This window comes from Tupaia chinensis, unplaced genomic scaffold, assembly GCF_000334495.1.
Source record: "Tupaia chinensis unplaced genomic scaffold, TupChi_1.0 Scaffold000183_1, whole genome shotgun sequence".
NCBI lineage: Eukaryota > Metazoa > Chordata > Mammalia > Scandentia > Tupaiidae > Tupaia > Tupaia belangeri.
Window position 1 is genome coordinate 1217341 of NW_006159658.1, and position 6831 is coordinate 1224171.

Genomic DNA, 6831 nt, shown 5'->3' on the forward strand with positions numbered 1-6831 from the left:
GAGGCACCCGATATTTCTAGGCCTTTTAGAAAACATGGAGTTGTTCCTTTGGCGACATATATGCGAATCTACAGGAAAGGTGATATTGTAGACATTAAGGAAATGGGTACTGTTCAGAAAAGAATGCCCCACAAATGTTACCATGGCAAAACTGGAAGAGTCTACAATGTTACCCAGCATGCTGTTGGCATTGTTGTGAACAAACAAGTTAAGGGCAAGATTCTTGCCAAGAGAATCAATGCGCGTATTGAGCATATTGAGTGTTCTAAGAGCAGAGATAGCTTCCTAAAACGTGTGAAGGAAAATGACCAGAAAAAGAAAGAAGCCAAAGAGAAAGGTACCTGGGTTCAACTAAAGCGCCAGCCTGCTCCACCCAGAGAAGCACACTTTGTGAGAACCAATGGAAAGGAGCCTGAGCTACTGGAACTTATTCCCTATGAATTCATGGCATGATGGGTGTTAAAAATAAACTAATCTGTGGTCTATAAAAAAAAAAAGAAAGAAAAATAAAGGAATATGTTCTAACATATAAATGTGACATATCTATTGACTAATAAAACAACTTTCTGTTTTGTAATTCTGATGTAAAACACCTTTACTCAAACTATCTCTAGTACTGAAATGGAATTGTTTCATTAAATTGTGGATAGGATAAGACCCCTAAGTTCAGATTTTTCCCCAGACCACTGCTTGCAACAGCAATTACTTCTCCACACACAAACACAATGCTTAATTTTCATGTATGTTTGATTGTCTTGTATTTCTTTTGGTAGACCTGACTTTTTGAGATTTCAACTCCTGATTCTCATTATAAAAGAATTAACCTCTTCACTTCACTTTATGCCATCTCAGAGATATTACCATTCTATGTGTTGTGCTAGTTGTAGCTTGTACACATTTCCCAGGAAGTTTTTTGCATAAGAAGAAACACTGGGATGAAATAGGAGGTTTTTAATCTCTGCCTCTCTACAAGTTCATTATTTGGGGATTTGTCCCCAGAGGGTTTAGTAATCACATTTGTAATAATCTAACACCATTCTCCTTTGACTACACTTGGTCTCGTTATAAAAATAAAATTCTCCCTCACAGATTCTGGGTATAATCTGAGAGACATAGGGACTGGCTTTTGGAAACCAAACCTTGCTGCTAACCTAGTGGTTAACCGTATGGGGTTGAGTACTCTATTACCTAAATCTGAATTCCAGTTCTAGCATATTCTGGCACTGTTCAGGAGCTCAAGCAAGTTTTTAACTTTTTGAAGTCTTAGGTATGTAATTTGTTGAAGGAGAATAATAATAGTATTTATCTCATTTTGTTAAGATTAGAGCCTTAGGTTTAAGATACATGAAGTCTTTCTTGTGGTCGAGATTCCTCAAGCTACTTTATTTCCATCCTTGTGAAATCTGGTCATTCTGCTCCTTGGAACCTATGCAATGCCTAAGTGACCTTCCTTTCATTATTTTTTTTTTCATGAGTAGTTTTTAGGAAGCTTATTTCTATTACCTACTATGAAAAGAATTAACATAATACACAGGTTATCTAGACAACAAGAAAAAAATTATAACCTGAGAAAGATTAGAATGAAATTAAAAATTATAGTAATTTGGAGGAACAACTTTAACCTTACAAAAAAATAAAAATGTCCTTATCTAGAAAAGAAATACAGATGCAAATGACTAGTGTGTATTTCTTAAGAATTTAATCTCCTATATATAAATACAGTCAGTAGCCTGGAAGTATGGATATCACTTCACTACTAGAAAAAGTTCTTGGATTAATGTGTTTAATACATCGGACTGGCAAGATGCATCAGCAGCACTTTGGGAAAGAAAAGTAAATGTTTACCATTAGTCTAGGTCTATGCAGTTGTAAATGTTTCTGGGTTACTCTAAACTCTGACTTCTGAAAAGCATATTTCCCCAGATCACAGTTCTTTACTTCATCCTCTAAAAGAGGAAGCCGTGGGGCCCCATTGAGTCATTGGGTTGTTGCTGTGGTTTCCACCATGTTTGTGTCAGTTTCATCACCTTGGTAGTGGGTACACATCTGCTCTTTCTCTGGCACTTGAACAGTCTTATTTTCTAGTTAGTCTAGTTATGATTTTCAACATTTGGTTACTACTGGATCATCAAAAAAGTCATGAAGCAATTTTTGTGTTTTTCTGTGCAAAAATGTGTCATGACTTTTCTGGTGACTCAATAGATACATTCTTGTTCTTTTAGTCTTGGTTTTTCATTTATCTGTCAACTGGTGTTCATTACTGGCTTGTTACCTTATACAATGTCCTTTCCTGAGAGGACTATAACCTAGTGGTTTATAGTATGATTTTGAGTGTTTTATTACCTAAATCTGAATTTTAGTTCTAGCATACTTAGACACTGTTCAGGAGCTCAGCCAAGTTTTGTTTAGTTTTGCTTTTTGGCTTTTTAAAAAATCATTTATTTAATTTTATTTATTATTACATATATATATTTTTTTCATTTGACCAGAGACAGAGAGAGGGGAATGGGAAAAGAGAGAGAAAGCTGTCAGGTCCATGACCTAAATTGCAGTCAGCCACATGGGAGTCCAGCTCCTTCACCACACCACCTGCTGATCCTTCAGGCAAGTTTTAACTTGTTGAAGTCTTGGGTATGGAATTTGTGAAAGGAAAATAATAATGGTATTTACTTCATTTTGTTAAGAGTAAACAACTGAATTTCTGTCCACTTAGAACAATGTCTAGCATGTGTTAACTATTATTGTTTCAGAGGTAATCTTTTTTTTTTTTTGAGAGGTTTTTGCTACAGGGCGCATGCGCTCCCAGACAGACAGAGAGAGACATAGAGACAGAAAGCGAGAAATCACCCTCCAGGGGGGATGGCCACGCCACAATCCCTTCTCCTCCATTCTCCTCTCGGGATCCTGGGCACGCATGCACACGCACCCAGCGTGAGTTTAAGCCACCAGGTCCGGGACTTGAACCGCGGTTGACTACATGGGAGTTTAGTGACATAGCCATTACGCTAACTGCTGGTCCCAATAGAATACACTTTTTAAAAATTAGTTGCAAATTTAGCAGCAAAACAATTAAATGAGAACATATTTAATATATTTTTTTCTTTTTCTCTTTGAGAAGTTTTTTGCTATAGGGCATGTGCACTCACCAGAGAGACAGAGAGTCAAAAAGCGAGAAATCGGCCCCCAGGGGGATGGTCATGCCTCAATCCTTTCTCCTCTGTTCTACTCTTGGGGTCTTGGGTACGCACGCACACACGTCCAGTGCGAGGTTAAGCCACCGAGTCCAGGACTCAAACTGCGGTCGACTACATGGGAGTCCAGCGACATAACCATTACGCCAACTGCTGGTTTTGATAACATATTTAACATTAAAGCAAAGGGGACTATACACCTATAGGTGAAGGCCAACTACCTTAATTCTTAATTAAAACATTTTCCCTTGAGAAAAAAATTAATGTGATGTGGAGAGCGGCCTATCTGAGCAAACATGGTGACCTTTAGTCATATGCAGAAACGTGGTTCCATGAGCTGTTATTCGCATGGCAACAGAAGTTATTTGCATGTGAATATTCTAGCTGCCTGTTGTTTGAAAGTAGTAAGCAAAAATAACATTTGTTTACTAGCGTTTATGCCTAATTTTTACATAACACTGATCCTGGACTTTTAGAATTCTAATTTTATGGGGAAAAAAAGCAACATATAAGAAATTATTTATCTATGTACTTATATAAGTAATAGATTTTTGTTATTTTCCTACAATTATTCCTCCTTTTTAAATTTTTTTTTTTTTTTGAGTAAAAGTTGGGTAGTTTTTATACAACTGAATGTTTTGCTTGTTTTTTTTCTTTTTTTTTTTTTTTTGAGAGGTTTTTGCTATAGGGCACGTGCACTCAGCCCGAAAGATAGAGAGAGACTGAGGCAGAAAGTGAAAAATCACCCTCCATGGGGGATGGCCATGCCACAATCCCTTCTCCTCCATTCTCCTCTCGAGATCTTGGACACACATGCACACAGGCCCAGCATGATTGTTTAAGCCACTGTGCCCTGGACTCAAACTGTGGTCAACTACATGAGAGTCCAGCAACATAGCCATTATACTAACTGTTTTGGACTAAACAGTGTCTCGTGGAAACTCCAAGAATCCAAAGAAAATTCCAAAGAGAGGTTACAGGTGGGGACTGTGGGAGGCAAAAGATCAGTATGTTGAAAATTATTTAATTTAATACATTTAAGAATAGCATTAACATGTTTGGAAAGCATTCAGAGGGTGTCCATATCTGTGTAAAGAGAGAGGCAAACAATTAGAGATATAATTATTTAATGTAAAGCAGACAGGTGGGGTTCCAGAAGTTTCTTGAAAAGAATAATTAGCTTTTTTACAGTGCTTTTTATGGGCTCTAAAAGCCTGGGTACTTGTTAGGATCTTTTCTATGGGAAGCAACCTTGAAACTATGAATGACAAATCTGAAAACAGTGAGAACAAAGTATACAGACAAACAGACAATTAGTTGTTTTTATTGTATATAGTATTTACAAATAATCTAATTTGTGACTAATGGCATTACATTAAGTACAATTCATTTTATTTATTTACTATTTTTATTTATTAATTATTCGTTACTATTTATTATTATTATTTATTACTACTTATTTTTCCTTATACACACACACACACACACACACACATACACACACACACACACACACACCCTGGGGAATAGGAGGGCTCGGGAAAGGCCATCGAGGTTGTAACATTATGTAGGACTGTACATATTTACCAGAATACTTAAATTCTTAGCAATTTTAACTTTTAGTACATGTCAGCAGCTTATGAATATGTGGTTAATAGACATGCAAAAATCGTCTAATAAATTTTTTCAATGTCCTGACAAAGTCTGATATAGTCAGCCACTGTCCTTTTTTTTAAAAAAGGGGATAAAAGCTGCTCTGCAATAGGAATTAGCATTTTCAAAGGCCAAGTGCTACCACAAAATTTGTCTTGTGTCTTAGAGTCTAGCTGCAACATGGCTTGTGTTAAGTGGGAAATAAAATCTTGATATATCTCACTAGTTATACATTGTTGTGCACTGATCAAACTGTCTTTCCCTCAATCCTGACTGGGAAGCCTTTTTCAGTACCTCAAGCATAAAATGTCAATCTCCTAATATGTCTGTGGTGTACATCCAATTTGTGTGCTATTACTGTCATGCTTCAATGTTCTAATCAACATTTCAAATGTGATAGGTATTCCACGTTGTTGATTCCTATTTTCCTTCTTTTGGACTTCCTCAGATCAATCAGAGTTCCAAAAGAGATAATCTCCTCCTGACAAACATGTTTTGCCTAATGCATGCCAATCATTATGGGTAAACACATGCCCTATAGCAAAAATGTCTCTTAAAAAAAAAAATAGAGACTCCTGATCCTGACAATACAGGACAAAATCAGTGTCAGCATGAACTAATATCCTTTAAAACTCTAAAAGAATGAGGAGATGGGTACCGATTTTGAGCTGTGGAATATTGGTTCCCTTGACTGAAAATGAAAATTTTTCTGCTGAGACTTCTCCTTCCAGATTATTTCTAGTGGATAGGGCTACCTCTGTCTCCTTCTCTCTTTTTCTATCTCTTTCTGTCTCTCTGTGTCTCCCTGTGACTTGTAATTTAAAAAAAATTTTTTTTTCTAAATTAAAGTATTCTCTGGGCTCACCAGCCCCTCATTTTTTGTGCTAAGTGGTGCCTTTGTCCATTCTATTTAGGAAAGGCACACCTCCTGACCCATGTGGAGATGAATACTGACCTTGAGCTGTGAAATACTGGTTTCCTTGATTAAAAATGAAGATTTTCTACTGAGACTTCTTGTGCCACACAGTTTTCATTTTTTGCTTTTTAAAATTAAAATCTAATGTCTTTTTATGATCTTTTTTCACTTTAGCCTTTTTCATTTTCTTTTTTCTTCTTCTTTTCTCTTCTCTAATTCTTTTCCTTTTTTCTTTATCTTTATTCATTGGCTGGTCTCTCTCTTTTTTTTTTTTTAATTTTTCACTTTAGCCTTTTTCATTTTCTTTTTTCTTCTTCTTTTCTCTTCTCTAATTCTTTTCCTTTTTTCTTTATCTTTATTCATTGGCTGCTCAGCCTCTATGTACTGTGTCTAACAGGTCCAAGTGAACAGGATCCAAATATCTGAATACAATTAAAGTCAGAATATTCCTCTATTCCCACTGAATCTGAAGCACAAAGAGTGAAAATGGAATTGAAGAGAGAATGCAGATCACCTCCTCCTGTACGCTTCTGAATGCTCAGATTAAACTTCAAGAATTAGGAAGAAATGCATCATCCATCAGAAGACTAGAAATGACTGCAGGATCACAAGAAATATGGGAAAGCAAGAAAATATCTCTCCTCCAAGGGAAAAGAATAACTCCTCTTTATCCTCAGACAGTACAATGAAATTCATGGAAATGTCCATAGTGACAAAGCTAACAAATATGGAAGAAAAGACAGACAATGAACTAATTGCATAAGATGCAGGAGAAAGGAGTTGATGAGTTCCAGAAGGTGAGGAATTCTTGCAATAACTAAAAGACAAAATATACACTGTAAAAAAGAATCAAATGGACCTGTTAGAAATAAAGACTATAATATAGGAAGTCAAAACATCTCTTGAAAGTAAGGACCAGCAGTTAGCAGAATGGCTATGTTGCTGAACTCCCATATAGTCAACCGCGGTTCAAGTCCCGGATCTGATGATTTAAACTCATGTCAGGCGCATGTGCGTGCATGCATGCCCAAGATCCCAAGAGGAGAATGGAGGAGAAGGGATTGCGGCGTG

At 36.5% G+C, this 6831-nt stretch overlaps 1 pseudogene; it reads left to right on the forward strand.

Moving 5' to 3' along the window:
- The first annotated feature begins 1738 nt into the window (after positions 1-1738).
- Positions 1739-6831, forward strand: part of LOC102491969 (voltage-dependent anion-selective channel protein 1 pseudogene) — a 7834-nt pseudogene continuing 2741 nt past the window's right edge.